Raw genomic sequence first — 15,085 nt, 5'->3', positions numbered from 1 at the left:
TTTTTGGAGAAATATCCCTTTTCAAAGACAAAGGACTAATTTTTTTTAAATTATGCTGGTACTGGGGTTTGCACTCCTGGCCTTGAGCTCTATCTGGGCTTTAAATCTCAATGTTTGCTCTATACCTCCCAAGCCACACCTTCACTTCTTTCATTTACCACAAGTGGAGAAAAGAATATCTTAGGTTTATCTCTTGGAATTGCTTCAAATTGCAATTGTCAAATTTGAACCTACCGACTATCTAGGTGTAAGCCACTGGTGCTGTGCTAAAACTCACTTCATAAGAATAAAAAATCACAAAAAGAGGAGAAAAAATATTTGTTCAATTATTTATGTGTTGTCTGATAAACCAAAGCACTTGATACTGGAAGAGAAAAAGAGAGAAGATGGAGATGAATATGTAGGAGAGAGACACAAACAAAGAAGAAAAGAAGGGAGGTTAAAAGAGGGGAGGGGAGTGGAATGGAGGATACTAGAGGAGCGGGTAGCTGAGTACAATAGTCTACTCCTCACTAAGGTTTTTTTGGACAATCAGTACCTTTGCATTTATGTAGCCAAAGCTTTTTATTTTTGGTAGTAGTAAGCTGAGATATAAAATAACAATTTACGGGTAATAACATGTTAGTTTGCTTCCTTCTGCACCAAGGAAGCCACATTTAGGTTACTGTCAGAGAGAAGGCAAGAGTAAGCAATTGAAGTGATTCTGAGAAACAATAATTGACATGCCAGGAATGCTCCCTTGTATGGTGAAGTCAAGCATCACTCTTGTTCCCTGTTCCAGTCTTCCTCTCAACAAGAACAGCAGAAACAGAAGAGGAAGGAGATATCTGAGTAATGATCATCTCTCTGTTTACCCTCATCCCTTGGTCTCTCAAAAAATGAAACGAAAGGAGACTTAACCTGAACTAGTGGGGAACATGAGAGGAAAAAGTTCAGTCTAACTTATTGCGAAACTTTAAAAATAATTGGAGCAGCATTTCAAATACTGAAATAAAACTTCTTAAATTATCAACAAAAAATAACTAGAAATTTATCGAAAACTTAGAAGACTACAGAGCTCACTACATAGTGGAATCTGAAAATTGAAACTGATTCCTGCTTCTGTCATCAGAAATTGAAGATCGTCCCTAAACGTCCAATACTAGGTAAATTACCCTTGATATTCACTTATACTTTGTGAATATAATGCCGAAAATATGACTTTAAATTTAGACTGCTGAAGTGATAAGCCATGGGAATTCATGATGGATAACATAATGCTGACAGAATGGAAATTATTTCCCTTCCATCTTCATTGTGTAGAGAATAAAAATGCTCTATTGGATGGCCCTGAAAGTCCAATTCTAAATTTAGGACAGAAGGTGAATAGTAAAGATCTATCTTAGCCATTCTGAGATTAGAAATGTGGAGAAATATGCTCATTTATGTAGGTCAAATATGGAAGAGAGGATGTGGCAAGCCCATAGCCAAATGCCAAATTAGAGATATTTAACAAAATACCATGAAGTTGAAACAAGTCTTAAAAGGGGATCTGGGCTAAAAGGGAGTAGGGTAGAAGAATGTAGAGGGAAATGGTGGACTAATACATTCATAACATTCAATGTACACATGTCAGAATATAAGTAGGAAACATGAATGGATAGGTGGGGTTGGAGTAAGGGAAGGAAGAAAAATGTGAAGTTTAACAATGATCCAGATGCACTGTATATTGAAATGCACATACACTCTATTCAACACTGACATGATGAAGCAAAACCCCTTTGCACAACTAGCTAAACACAAATATTTTTGAAGTTTTAATATTCAGAGTCCTGAAGCATAAACCTTTAGAGATAAATAAGAAGAGAGAATTGGCATATTGTTGAGGCTTGTTTCCCTTTCAATATACTAAATTTAATGTGTCAATTCTGCTGCAAATATAAATTTTATTTTGCCTATTCTTTTAAGCAAATTGCTTAAAAGGTAGAGAACCAAATTCCAATATCCCTTCATTTCCAATAAAAAAAATCTTATGCACCTTTAAGTTTCTCAGTTATTTCTAAATTCCTTAATGCAATGCATTATTGGAACTATTTTCATTCCATAGTTAAATTTATTTTTTTGTTGTTGTTGTGAAAATACTGTACAAAGGGGTTTCAATTAAATGGGCAAGATAATGAGTACATTTCTTATCAAGCATTGTAGCCTCCTCCTTTGTTTCCCCTTCCCATAACTTCCCGTCCTCTCCCTGCTCCCCACCCAATCATCCCCCCCACCAAAATTTTAAAGTTTGTTTTCGACATAATGACTTGTACATCTCATTGTTGTAATTGGTCCAACTGTATCCCTATTATTTAAACGATTTGTTTTTTCCCTTCCCCTCCACAAATTATACCAACATCAAGTACAGTGAAAGCAGGGTTTGTACAGTGGGGGAGGGACATACAAAGCAAAAAAGAAATAATCTTATAAATGTGTTAGAAACAATCACATGAAAGGAAAAAACATTTGAATATATAGCTGAGGGTTCATTTCCCTAACATCAACTTGTCTGACAGTTTCTGTGTCTCAGACATACACTAGTTATTGCAAATAAGGGAAACCATGGCACTTATGTTTCTTTGGGCCTGGCTTACGTCACTTAATATATTTTTTCCAAGTCTTTCCATTTCCTAACAAATGGGGCAAATGTCATTCTTTCTGATGGAGGCATAGAATTCCAGTGTGTATATATATACCACATTTTCTTCATCTACTCATCTACTAAGGGGCATCTGGTTTGGTTCCATATATTAGCTATGGTAAATAATGATGCAATAAACATAGTTGTGGTGGAAGCTCTACTGTGGTCTTATATGTGAACATTTGGGTAAATACCCAAAGTGGGATTGCTGGGTCATAGGGGAACTCTATTTGTAGACTTTTGAGGAACCTCAATACTGATTTCCAAACTGGTTGAACAAGTTTACACTCCCATCAACAATACAGTAGTGTTCCCTTCTGTCCATATCCCCTCCAGCATCTGTTGTTATTAGAGTTCTTGATTATAGTCATTCTAACTGGTGTGAGGTGGTATCTCAATGTTGTTTTCTTTTATGACTAGGGAGGTTCAGCATTTCTTCATGTGTCTATTGGCCATCCTTCTTTCCTCTTCAGAGAAGGTTCTCTTTAAGTCTTTAGCCCACTTATTTATTGGGCAGTTGTTTCTTTGAAGATTTGTTGGGGTATTTAAATTTTTGAGTTACAGATGTATTTTAAATATGAGACCCTTGTCCATTTTATGGCCAACAGAAAGCCCAATCCGTGGGCTTTCTGTTAATCTTGCTAGCTATGTCCTTTGACAGGCAGAAGCTCTGCAATTTTATGCAATCCCATTTGTTCAACCTTTCTTTGATTTGTTGTGTTTCTGGGTCTCTATTAAGAAAATTTCGGACTGTGCCAACAAGACCTAGGGTTTCTCCTATTCCATCCTGCAATGTTTTCAGAGTGTCTGCTTTGAGTATGAGGTCTTTTATCCATTTGGAGTTGATTCTGGTGAAGGGTGATATATAAGGATCTAGCTTTAGTGTTCTACAAATTGTTAACAAATTTTACCAGCACCATTTACTGAAGAGACTGTCTTTCTTTGATTCTATTTTTTAGCTCACTTACCGAAGATTAAATGGCTATAGGTCTGTAAGTTCATTTCTGGGTTTACAATTCTATTCCATTGGTCCTGAGGTCTGTTCTTGTGCCAGTACCAAGCTGTTTTGATTACTATGGCTTTGTAGTTGAATTTGAATGTGGTATTGATATTCTTCCAGCACTGTTCTGTTAAGGATCATTTTTGATATTCAGTGTCTTTTATTGTTCCATATGAATTTTTTGATTCCCTCTTCCATTTCCTTGAAGAATGAGGTTGGAATATTGATAGATATCGCATTGAATTTGTAGATAGCCTTTGGAAGTATTGCCATTTTCATGATGTTGATCTTTCCCAATCCAGGATTATGGGAGTTTTTGCCACTTTCTAAGTTCAGTTTTGATTACCTTTTTCAGTTTTTTAAAGTTTTCATCATAGAGGTCCTTCGCTTCTTTGGTTAATTTAATTCCTAGGTATTTTATTTTTTATGGGGCTATTACGAATGTAGTTGCTATCCTAATTTCAGCCACTCTTTTCTTATTGTTGGCATACAGAAAATCCATTGATTTTTGAGGATTAATTTTATACCCTGCTACTTTGCCGAAGTTTTGAATCAGCTTGAGTAATTTTGGAGTGGACTCTGTGCGATTCTTTAAATACAAGATCATGTCATCTGCAAAGAGGGAGAGTTTTACTTCTTCTTTCCCTATTTATATCTCTCTTATATTTGCATCTTGTCTTATTGCTGTAGTTAGGCATTCCAATATTAGACTGAAGAGAAGTGGAGAGAGTGGGCATCCTTGTCTCATTCCTGAGTTAAGGGGAAATAGTTTTTTACCATTAAGTATAAGTACAGGTTTGTCATATACAGCCTTTATTGTATTGAGGAAGGTTCCATGGATTCCTCATTTTTCCAGAACCTCCATAAAAAGGGGTGTTGGATCTTGTCAATTGCTTTTTCTGCATTTATTGAGATAACTATGTTGTTCTTATCCTTGCTTCTGTTGATGTGATGAATTATATTAATTGATTTGCACATATTAAACCAGCTTTGCATCCCTGAAATGAAACCTGTTTGATCGTGGTGTATGATTTTTTTGGAGGAATTGTTGAAGTAGATTGGCCAAAATTTGGTTGAGAAGTTTGCATCAATGTTTATCGAAGAAATGGATCTATAGTTCTCTTTCCTTGATGAGTTCCTTCCTGGTTTTGGGATGTGTGTTATGATGGCCTCATAGAATGAGTTTAGTAGTGAACTTTCTCTTTCGGTTTCACTGAAGAGTTGGAAGAGTATTGGTGTGAGCTCTGCCTTATAGAATTCCGCTGTAAAACCATTTGGTCCTGGGCTTTTCTTAGATAGGAGGTCTCTTATTGCTGTTTCTATTTCAATGCTTGATATAGACCTTTTAAAATACTTTGATTCATCTTGGCTTAGTTTTGGAATGTCAGTATTTGCTTGGATAAGGTCCATTTCTGCCAAGTTCTCAAACTCATTAGTAGAAAGGTTTTAGAAGCATTCCCTTATAATGTTCTGAATCTTAGTTGTTTCTGTGATGATGTTTCCATTCTTATCTCTGAGTTTATTTGGGTGTGTTCTCTTTTTTTTCTGCTAAGGGTGTGTCATTTTTGTTACTTTTTTCGAAAAATCAACTCTTTGGTTTCTTGAAACTTTCTTTTTTTTACATTCCAATTCATTTAATTATGATTTAATTTTAATTATTCATTTCCATCTACTGGATTGTGTTTAACTTGCTGCTCTTTTTCAAGGAGGCTCAGATGTCTCATTAAAGTGGTTTCAGGTCTCTCTAATTTGTTGATGTAGGAATTCAGAGGTATAAACTTGCCTCTGAATACTGTGTTTGCTGTGTCCCAGAGGAGCTAGTAATTGGTGTGTTCAATTTTGTAGAATATCATGAACATTTGAATTTCCTTTCTGATCTCTTCCATGACCCAATCGTGATTCAGCAGTGTGTTGTTCTGGATCCATGTGTTACATGACTTTCTTTGGTGGCTTTTGGTGTTAAGTTCTAATTATATTCTCTTGTGGTCTCAGAGAATGCAAGGTGTAACTTCACTGTTTCTGAATTTGGACAAGTTTGCTTTGTGGCCTAATATGTGGTCTATTTTGGAAAATGTTCCATGTGCTGCTGAGAAAAACGTATTGTCTAATGCTGCTGGGTGAAATATTCAGTAGAAGTCGGTTAAATCTAGTTGGTCTATGCAGTTGTCTATATCTGCGGTTTCTCTGTTGAGTTTTTGCGATGTTTATTTATCTAGTGGGGAAAATTGTGTGTTAAAGTCCCCAACAATTAATGTCTATGGATCTTTGTGGGAGTTGAGGGAAAGTAGTGTTTCTTGGATGAATTAGGGTGCTCTGTTGTTTGGCAAATAAATATTTAGAATTGTAATATCCTCCTGAAGGAGTGATCCCTTAATTAGTATGTACCGGCCTATTTTATCTGATATTAGGATTGCAACTCCTTCCTGTTTATGGGGGCCGTTTGCTTGGTAGATTTTGTTCCAGCCTTTAAAATTGAAAATGTGTTTGTTTTTGTGGGCAAGATGTGACTCTTGAAGGCAGTAGATAGAAGGATCTTGCTTTTTAATTCAAGTAGACAGACTTTGTCGCTTAATTGGAGAGTTAAGCCCGTTAATGTTGAGAGATAGAACTGAGAGGTATTTGGGAGTTCCTGCCATTTTATCTAACTACTTCGGGGCTGCTGTAACTGTGTTCTTCCTATGGTTCTTGGATTCTCAGTTTGGGTGCTGTTTCTTGGCCTTTATTGTGGTCTTGTTGGTTTTCTCTGTGTAGGACATCTTTAAAATTCTTTTGTAGGGCTGGTTTGGTGGGGATATATTGTTTCAATTTTTGTTTGCTATGGAAGGGTTTTATTTGACCTCCGATTACTAAGGAGAGTATAGTTGGATAAAATATTCTTGGTTGATAGTTGTTTGTCTTTAGGGCATGGCTTACACCATTCTAGGCTCTTCTTGCTTTGATTGTCTCTGCTGAGAAATCTGAGGTGATTCTAATTCATTTCCCTTTATAGGTGATTGATATTTTCTCCATGACAACTTTAAGGATCTTTTCCTTGTTCTGAATTAATCCTTTGTGCATTATAATGTGACAATGGGATATCTTGTTCTGGTCTAGTCTATTGGGAGTTCTAAAAGCTTCTTGTATCTGAATGGACCTATCTTTTTGCATGTTTGGGAAGTTCTCTGCTAGGATCCTGTTAAACAAATTTCCTAGACCATTGACTTCTGGCTCTAGGTGTTCCTCTACACCCATTATCCTCAGATTAGGCCTTCTAATGGTGTCTTCCAAGGGTTGAATGTTGAATAGATCTATGATATTTCTTGGATTTGTCTTGGATGGTTGTATGTTCTTTCTCTATAATATCTAGGCTGTCTTCTATCCTCAGAATTCAATCTTCTGCATGGCCTATCCTACTATCCAGACTTTCTACTTTTTTTTTCTTTTCCTTCGAGTTGGTCAGTTTTTATGGCTTCTAATTCTTTGATGGATCTTTGTTTTAGATCTTGTATGAAATTCTTTCCTTCCTTAATTTCTTAATTTGGTGTTCAGTGTTTATTCTCAAATCACTTGGTGGATTGGTTATGGTTTCCTTGGACTCCCATTCCTTCTGTTGGGATCCATTCAGCATTCCCTTTGTGTACTCCCTGACTTCTATCAGCTCTCTGTTTATGGATTCCATGAATGCCTCTTGTGATCTTTGTCTATGCTCATCCCATTCTTGCAATTCCTTTATTACTCTTTGATTAGCTTCCTCACGTTCATGCAATTCCTGTAGTTCTCTTTGACTGATCTCAGCCTACTCACACAATTCCTTTATTTCTCTTTGAGTGTTCACAAGCTGCTCATGCAATTCTTTTATCTGTCTTTGAGTAGCTTTCTCACACCTATGAGCTTCCTGTTTTGACCTTTGGTTTGCCTCCTATCTCTCTATCATGCTCACACAGAGTCCTTTGCAGATTTTCAATTTTTTTTTTTACCATGTTTACCATTAGTGTTTGTAGAGCTTTTTGGGAGCTCTCCACTGGATTATTCATCATCTGTTCTGTCCATGATTATCATGAGTGGGAGTTGAGATACCCGGACTTGCCATTTTTCTTGTATTTTTCCGGTTTATTCTGCCCATTTGGGATGAGAGTAACACCAGTTTGTGCTAGAAAATTATCATAAGGCAAGCATCAACAAAGTCTGTAGTTGCACAGTCAAAAGCCTGCAGATGTAATCTAGTTCAACAGATATATTTTTCAACATCAAACAACTATGTATTAATAGGCTATGAACCACAAAAAAGAATTTGGCAAACCAGAAATTATTAAGTTTAGTGAGAGGTGTGGATATAAATAAGAATAGAGGGATGTGGAAAGGTAGAGGGAAATAAGTTCAATAGAATGATAGTAGAGACTGGGAAAAAAAGAAAGAGAAAAAGAGACAAGCAAAAATAGTGAAACAAAAATTAAAAATTAAAAAGTGAAACACTGAAGAATGATGCAAATTAAAAACACAATATTCAGAGAAGGACGGGAATAGGATAAGAGAAGGGGAGGGATAGAAAGGAGATGTGAAAAGTTAAAAAATAAGAATGCTTAAAATTTTATATAGGTATATAGAGGTAGTATGGCTATTAAGGAATTTAATTCTAAGAGGTTTTGAATTCAGTAATAAATTTCTGGATTAAGTTGTACAAGGGGGGATAACGTCTAATAATCGACTACAGGTATATCTGAGAATGAGGAGAACAGCAATTAAATCATGCAAAGAAGAATGAATGAGAAGAAAAAGTGAAAAGAATGAGAAAGAAAGGAGAAAAGGGTCAAAAGGTCAGTAGAGCTAAACAAAAATGAAAAAAAGCACACACATACATATACCCCTAAAATAAAAATTAGAAGAGGAAGAGAAAAAGTTAATAGAAAACAATTTTTAAAGTTAAATATTAAAAATTTTCTTACTAGAGACCCAGAAAAACAAAAAAATCAAAAAAAGGTTGGACAAACTGGATTGCATGCAATTGCAGAGCTACTGCCTGGCAAAGGACATAGCTAGCAAGATCAATAGAAATCCCACGGATTGGGAGAAGATCTTCACTAGCCATACAACAGATAAGGGACTCATATCTAAAATATACTTGGAACTCAAAAAATTAAATCCCCCCCAACAACAAATCCTCAAAGAAACAACTGCCCAATAAATAAGTGGGCGAAAGGCTTAAAGAGAAACTTCTCTGAAGAAGAAAGAAGGATGGCCAATGGACACACGAAGAAACGCTCAACCTCCCTAGCCATAAAAGAAATGCAAATCAAAACAACATTAAGATACCACCTCACACCAGTTAGAATGGCAAAAATCAAGAACTCTAATAATAACAGATGCTGGAGCGGATGTAGACAGAAGGGAACCTTAATTCATTGTTGGTGGGACTGTAAACTTGTTCAACCACTTTGGAAAGTAGTATGGATGTTTCAAAAAAGACTCCACATAGAGCTCCCCTATGATCCAGCAATCCCACTATTGGGCATTTACCCAAATGTTTACAAACAAGACCACACTAAACCTACCAGCACAACTTTGTTTATTGCAGCATTATTTACCCAAGCTAAGATCTGGAACCAACCCAGATGCCCCTCAGTAGATGAATGGATCAAGAAAATGTGGTATATATACACACTGGAATTCTATGCCTCCATTTGAAAGAAGGACATTGGCCCCATTTTTTAGGAAATGGAAAGACTTGGAAAAGATTATATTAAGTGAAGTAAGCCTAGCCCAAAGAAACATAGATCCCATGGTTTCCCTTATTTGCAATAGTTAGTATATGTATCAGTCAAGCAGAAAAGGTCAGATAAGTGATGTTAGGAAAATGAACCCTAAGATATGTATTTAAATGTTTTTTTCTTTCATGCATTTGTGTCTATTGCATTTATAAGATTATTTCTTTGTTGCTTTGTATGTCCCTCCCCCACATTATAACCCCTGCTTTCAATGTATTTGATGTCGGTATAATTTGTGAAGGGGAAGGGGAAAACAAGTCATTTATATAAGGATACAGGTGGACCTGTTGCAACAATGAGAAGTACAAGTTGTCATGTCGAAAACGAACTTTACTACTTTGGTGGGGGGGGGGGGGTGGGAGCAGGATTTGGTTCCGGGGCAGGGGGAGGCTTGGAAGGGGAAAAAAAGGAGGTGGCTACAATGCTTGATAAGAAATGTACTCATTATCTTGTCCATGTAATTGTAACCCCTTTGTAAAGTTTTTTCACAATTAAAAAAAATTAATTAAAGGTACCAAAAGAGTTCTTTGCTTTTTTTGGGTGAGATGGGAAGATCCTGTATTTCTCTTGTGTCCATATCCAGTCTCTTTTTGGAGTCTCTGGTCTGCTTGTGGTGTTTTACTTTCCTGTAACTTTATTGTTTTCTTAAGTCAGGTTGTTTGAGTAGGCAGAAAAATGCTTTGCTTTACCCAGGATATTGTCATCCTCCTTCCAGGCTAGTTCAATGGGAGGGATATCTGCTTTGAGTATCCCAAAAGAGGGTGATGGCTGTTTCTTCTACTTTGGAGATGCTGTGATGGGGTAGGTTCTGGGTAGTGTTGAGGCCTTTCATCGAACAGTAGCTTTGCTCTGAGGGGCTAGCTTCTGAGGTAGTCACAGAGCCCAGCCAGGAGCCATTCTCAGGGTTTACTGTTACTGAATTTCAATTGATTGTCTAGACTGTTGTAGGGAGGGGCAGTCTGTGGCTCTGTTTATCCAGTGAAGAAAGCCGCTCCTGGGGCTGTTGCAGGACTGGGCTGGGTGAATTTTCCCTGGGTGGAGCTGAGCCTGGAAGTTCAGGTTAGATTCCTGTGAACTGCTAAATGACTTTTTGTTTTCATCCAAGGACTGAGTTGGAGCTAGCTGCACAGCCAGGCCTTTGCCAGTATCACAGAGGGAGATCTCCGGTAGTGGGCAGGGAGGGGTAGCCTTCCCATCTCTGTTCCCTGAGAAGGAGTGAGGAAGACAGGCTCCTACTCACACAGGAGTCTGGTTCCTGGGTCATATCTGGGCCTGTGGTCTGAAGGATGAAGATGTCTGCTCCTTGTCAATTCTTGCTGGTGTTGAGTAGAATCCTCTTGCTTACTGTGTCTGGTGCCTTTGTCCTAGACTCTCTGTGTTGCAGGTATGGTGGCTCCGGCCACGACTGCCCCTGCCACATTCGCAAACATGGCTGTTGGCAAGTGCTCAGATTTGTCTCCTGGCCTGGATTTTTCCTCTCTGGCCTAACACTCTGTACTGTGGTTGCACACTTGGTGTGATTCTCTAGCTTAGGACTCTTCACTGGAGCACTGAAACTGCTTTCTATATGAAAGCTTGTTTAGCTTCCAGCTTCTCCTCAGCTATCTTCCCGGAACCCTAAGTTTAAATTTTAAATGACAAATTCTTTTCAATTCCTTTCACTCGGGAAGAGGTGTGGATAGATAAGTGATATGGGCAGAATCAGAATTATTCAGAAGGTTCTAAATGGATGTTTACCTAGTTTTCTCTCAGCTGGATCATAGAATACAGACTGTCGTAACTGGAAAAGTTACCCTTCCGAGGTTTTCTGCATATAAACACTCCATCAACATTTTGACTACCAAGGTATTAGTACCTGGTCACTTGTTTTTTTTTTTTTTTTTTTTTTTTTGTCGGTCATGCAGGCTGAACTCTGGGCCCTGGCACTGTCCCTCACCTTTTCAGCTCAAGGCTAGTGCTCTACCACTTGAGCCACCGTGCAGCTTCTGGCTCTTTTCAGCTTATGTGGTCCCGAGGAATCGAGCCCAGGGCCTGATGCATGCAAGGCAAGCACTCTACCACTGAGCCAACCTTCCAGCCCCTCCATCAACATTTTATTAGAGAATTATTCAAGATTAGCTATATGTTGATTGATAGTGACTGATCATGAGAGAAAGTTGAGGGAAAACCATCTACACTTCAGTGAGGTTCTGATTTGTGCTTCACAAAATGTTATGAAAGCTCTACATGAGAAATCTAGCAGCTGCATGTCTAAAAAGTCCTTGGGTTGTTACATTTTCTGATATTGTCTCAATTCACATACTTCTCCTTGGAGTTCCGTACTATTTCAATGATGCTGTATTAGCTCCTCATTACAATTTGCAGACTGGTCTTTTTATGAAATTTGTGCTTTTCAAAATTGCTCTCCAAATTCCTTCCACAAACTGCATACAAAATTTATCTGAAATAATTTGTATCTGTTTATAGTGCATATACATATAGAATGTAGTAAAAATTCTCATAGCAATTATACTGCACTAGCTTGTGGGCAGATTCTAATGTAAATAATATACTGTGTTCATGTAGAGTTTTTGAGTATCCAAAGTAATAAGCCTGTGGTTCTAAAGCCAATACCTTACTTATATTGAGTGACAAATACATCTTCATATAAGCAGAGAAGTTTTCCTTGTATCTTTTTAACATATATTTTTATTATAAATACTGTATAGATGGGTTACAGTTACGTAAGTAAGGTAATGAGTACATTTCTTATTGAGCATTGCTACCCCCTCCTTTGTTTTTCCCCTACCATCCCTCCCTTCAAACCTCTCCACCTCCCCCCTTCACCCATCCTCTGGTAGAGTGTCTTGTATATTTCATTGTTACATAGGTCAACCAGTATCCTTATATCTTAAATGAAGAAATCCTGGCTTGATTTATGCTGATTCTACCTGTGTAGACACATCTAAAATCACTGGGCAAGTCCAAGAGCACATAAATGCCATCATTTTTTTGTCAGTTGGTATAATTGTGTTCTACACATTTATTGACAGGTTACAAATTATTCTCAAACTTTAAAACATTAAAAATACTTTCTTTTTTTTCTTGTTTTCTTGGCCAGGAAATCAGCAAGACCTCAGTCAGCATTTCTCACATAGGAATTTTCACATGGGTTAGTTAAATGTATATGTAGAGTCCAGTTTTCTGAGGACTCACTCATCTGCCTAGGAATTCATGCTGGTTGTTGGAAAAAGAGCTCAAGTAAGGATGCCATTTAAACCCTTATTACTTTACTCTTTACCAGGGTATTCTCCTGCTACTTTGGTTGTTGAGAGTGTCTACAAGAGTAAGCATTACCTGAGGAGCAGGGAGACACCATATGAATTATACTTACTGAGGTTTCCAAGTGACTTGCTATCACTTGTACTGCATTTTGTAAGTCAAATCTCTCTAAAACTACCTGTTTTAAGAGATAAGAGGAGTGGTAAATGAACTCTTAGGGACAAATACATCTTCAATATATATTGTTCCAAGTATTCCGTTTAAGTCATATTCAATAACTGGTGAAAATTGTGTTGGCTGAAATTATGTGTCTTTCTCCATGTCTGCATGTATCCATGTGTATATGTATGTGTGTGAATAGAAACATACATGTGTACATCATAGCTTATATCATCATTTATTCCTTGCTAATAAATAAAGTAAGGAATTCCTAAAGTTTTAACAGAAACTGTGTAGTTAAAATCTTAACTCTTCACTCTGCTTCTTTACACAAAGACTTTGCAACTTCTCATTAATAAAGTTTTCATAAACTCTGAAATGTACATACTTAGTACTTAATGTCTGCTACCAAAAATCTTAAATACTTTACAGAAAAGTTTTAGACCTGCCAAACAGTGCTATTTTTGGCATATATAAGCAAAATCCCAAAATTAAGCATATTTAAAACATTAAAACTTAAGAGTTGCTGCAATGTTCATTTTGACAGGTGCCTTGTATAGAATAATTGAATTCTTCCTCCTACACATCTCTTGAACTACAAATATCAGGAATTATTTTGTTTTTGGCATGTCTATATTGATTTTATTCTTAAATGTGTGCTTATGTAAGAAATACATGATTCTAAAATTTCACAACTATTCTTTTGAACCTACTTTTTGTTGGATTGTCTATTTTAATAAAATCAATAAAAATTATACTTTCTATATAATAAATGTACTGTGCTCAATTTAGTCACATACACTAACATTGGAATGATACAGAGAAGATTAGCATGCACCCTGCACAAGGATGACATGCAAATTCTTGGAGCGTTCCATATTTTTACAACAACAGCTGCTGAAAGGTATGTGGCAACAAAGGAACCATACTGCCTTCTTGGTGGGAGTGTAAACTTGTTCAGCTACTTTGGAAAGCAGTATGGAGGTTCCTCAGAAGAATCCACATAAACCTTCCCTATGACACAGTAATCCCACTTTTGGGGATTTACTCAAATGATCATAAACAAGACCATACTAAAACTACCAACACAACGATAGTTATTGAAACATTATTTACGATAGCTAAGATATAGAACCAAACCAGATGCACCCATTAGATGAATGGATCAATTAAATGTGGTATATATACACAATGGAATTCTATGCCTCCATCAGAAAGAATGACATCTCCCAATTTGTTAGGAAATGGAAAAAAAAATATTGAGTGAAGTAAGCCAAGTCCAAAGAAACATAGGTCTCATGATTTCCCTTATTTTCAATAACGAATTTATGTCTGGGATAAGCAGAAAATTTCAAAAGATATGTGAATATAACCAGATCAGATGATGTTAAAGAAATTGAACCCCAAGATAGGGACACTAGTGGTTTTTTGTTTCTTGCTATTGTTTCTAACGTACTTATAATGTGCGATGTCATTTTTTTTTTTTTTTTGGTTTCTCTGTATGTTTCTCCCAATGCTATAACCCCTGTTTTCTCTGTATTTGAAGTTGGTGCACTTACATCTTGTATGTATGCTTCTCTAATTTGGGGAGGGGAAGGGAAAAAATGCTCAAATAGGGATACAGGTTGACCTATTGTAACAATGAGATGCACAAGACACTATGTTGAAAAATGAACTTTACAATTTAGGCAGAGGAAGGAAGGGTAAGGGGAGTGTACTTGTGGAGGTGTGAGGGAAGGGATGATAGGGGAAATATAAAGGAGAAGGTAACAATGCTTGTTAGGAAACGTACGAGTTTCCTTGTTCTTGTAAATGTGACCCCTCTGCACAGTATTATTACAAAAAAAACATACAAAATGTTCTGAGATGAAAGAGTTTATTTCCTCTATTTTACCCATATAATATCGTTAACAAAGAAATTAATGCAGAACACTGATATGAAGGTAATTTGAATAAATGTGTGTGTGTGTGTGTGTGTGTGTGTGTGTGTGTGTGTGTGTGTGCGGCAGCACGCAAGCGAACACACACGTGCATGCGAACACACGCCATGCATGTATATTGGTGTGCTCAGAGTTTAATATCGGGGCTTCAAGGTCTTGTTAGGCCTTTCCTGTCTAGATTGGTGAGCTACTCTATAAGCTACACCTCAGTTCCTGGCTCTTTGCTACTTCATTAAACATTTTGAAAAATAATTTCATGAAGGTTTTTTTTTTTTTTTTTTTTGGCGCTGATTGGTTCCCAAGTGTTATCCACAGATCTCAG

The 15,085-nt window shown here is 37.0% G+C and overlaps 1 non-coding gene across 1 annotated transcript; it reads left to right on the top strand.

Moving 5' to 3' along the window:
- The first annotated feature begins 13,602 nt into the window (after positions 1-13,602).
- LOC122126500 lies at positions 13,603-13,707 on the top strand. Its single transcript, XR_006150955.1, has one exon. It is a non-coding gene; the product is annotated as a U6 spliceosomal RNA (small nuclear RNA).
- Positions 13,708-15,085: the final 1,378 nt, after the last annotated feature.

This window comes from Dipodomys spectabilis, unplaced genomic scaffold (assembly GCF_019054845.1).
Source record: "Dipodomys spectabilis isolate Male_0828 unplaced genomic scaffold, ASM1905484v1 ptg000279l, whole genome shotgun sequence".
NCBI lineage: Eukaryota > Metazoa > Chordata > Mammalia > Rodentia > Heteromyidae > Dipodomys > Dipodomys spectabilis.
The sequence above is the reverse complement of the archived record's forward strand: the minus strand, read 5'-3'. Positions and strand labels throughout refer to the sequence as shown.